This window comes from Callithrix jacchus, chromosome 10, assembly GCF_049354715.1.
Source record: "Callithrix jacchus isolate 240 chromosome 10, calJac240_pri, whole genome shotgun sequence".
Classification (NCBI taxonomy): Eukaryota; Metazoa; Chordata; class Mammalia; order Primates; family Cebidae; genus Callithrix; species Callithrix jacchus.
Genome location: NC_133511.1, coordinates 33,882,940 through 33,885,101, shown reverse-complemented (window position 1 = coordinate 33,885,101; position 2,162 = coordinate 33,882,940).

The window sequence follows — 2,162 nt, the reverse complement described above, 5'->3', positions numbered from 1 at the left end:
AGTTGGCACAGGTATTTGACACGGGAATGGCTGTGACAAGATCCTGCCATGCTGCAGTGCCACTCAACATCCATCACTGTGAAGGAGCAGGCAAGTCTGCCTGCTTTCTATTTGAGAAGGACACAGAAGATCTGGGCATGAGGACTATAATAGGGTCGGCATCTCCCTGCTCACCTTGGGATTTGTTTAGGTGCATAAATATGCAGGGATAGCTATGTATTTCTATGACATAATCTCCTCTCTTCTTTGGACAGGGGAGGTCCCCTCCAACAGTGAAGCTTTCTCAAGAGTCTTGGTTCTCCTGCTATATTTTCTTTTCTCTGTCTCCCCCCACAGCCACACCCTCTCCATGCTCATCAAGTGAAAAAGGTTCCATTTAATTCAAGCAAGGGATTTTCTGTGAGCCTGCATTCTGCCAGGGACATAATCCATTCTTCTTTGTGGCATCAGAGGAGTCCAAGATTCTACCACAAGTAATTGAGAAAATTGACCTGCCAGTGACTAGTGATGTAACCTTACAAATCCTGGGATTCACCATTTGGAATTACATTCTTCTCAAACTGGACAAGACCTTGAGAATCATACAGTGTCAGAGCTTGAAAGCTAAGGATGTTCACTTCCCCTTCTTCTTTAGTAGAAGAGGGAACCAGGTGCTAGGAGGGCTGAGTGGGTTGCTGCTTAGAGTCACTTCTTCCTCTATGCTCTTCTCATTATTCCAACTCATCTTTAGCTCATCTCACCCCACTGCTGGGTATGGTATACTTGTGTTTGAGCCATCTCTCTTCCTCTTAAACATCGTATAAGGGAAAGTGCTTTTAAGCCTGGCATGTAGGAGATGACTAGTGTCTCTCAAGCCCTTAAGACAGAACATGGCACCCAACATCAGCAAAGTTTTCTTTCCGTCTAAATTTGCCTTGCTGCCATACTTCCTAAACTTTTTCAGTGAAGAGCGAGGAAAGGGATCTCCATGCTTATGTATTTTTTCCATAGGTGTCAGATGGGCAAATTTGCCCTCCCTTTGGCCCTGTTCCCTCCTCTGGTGTAGCATTCTCTTCTGGAAGTTAACGAATCACAACTTCTAAGCTCATAAGCCATGTGCTTAGCGTCCTAAAGTCAAACAGAGGTTAGTCCATTGGAGAACTGACTCTTTGTTTAATGACCAAAAAAAAATAACATCTTTAAGAGCCTTCCCTTTCATTTCATGCCAAAGTTATTAGGCTAGATCCCACCTGGGTTTCTGGCTCCAGGCCTGTCAGAAAGCAAAACTGGGACAGAGGAAGACAGGGACCCTCTTGAGGGGGGCTGTAGGACAAAGGTATAGTGGGCAGATTTCAGGGGAGCTCCCCAATTTTCTACCATGTAGTTCTCAGTACATGCCCATATGCATCTTGAAAAGATTTGTGAAACTGCCAAGAAGCCAGACTAAAAATACCCACAGAACAGTCTGGATCAAGGAGAAATGCAGAGTTGGGCATGAGGGCTCCTTGGAAGGTGTGAGACTCAGCGCTGGAGCCAGACTGCAGCGCCCACCTCAGGCTCCTGTTCCAGGTGAGGGAGCCATGATGCACTGGATGTCGTTGGGGAGGAATGCATGCATCTGGGTTCAGATCTTTTGTTTTATTTTTGAATCAGTTCAGTCCAACAGTGCAGCAAGCATGTCTAATGACACATAAGGGCACCTATCATGTGCCCTTACAGTCCCAAGTCCAAGAACTTACCCACTTCTTGGAAAAATTGCATTCCTTTTTTTTTGAGACAGAGTCTTGCTCTAATGCCAGGTGCCAGGATGGAGTGCAGTGGTGCCATCTCGGCTCACTGCAATCTCCGCCTCCTGGATTCAAGCAATTCTCCTGCCTCAGCCTCCCAAGTAGCTGGGACTACAGGTGAGTGCCACCACACCAGGCTAATTTTTGTATTTTTTTAGTAGAGATGGGGTTTCGTCACGTTGGCCAGGATGGTCTCAATCTCTTGACCTCGTAAACCGCCCGCCTCAGCCTCCCAAAGTGCTAGGATTACAGGAGTGAGCCACTGCTCCCGGCCAGAAAAATTGCATTCTTTATGAAATTTTTTTTGATACATCTAAAAAGGAGAAAGTCAGGTTTGAAAGATGAACTAGACTTTTTCATGTCTAGGGTCTGGCACCCTAATGGGGTGCCATTTAT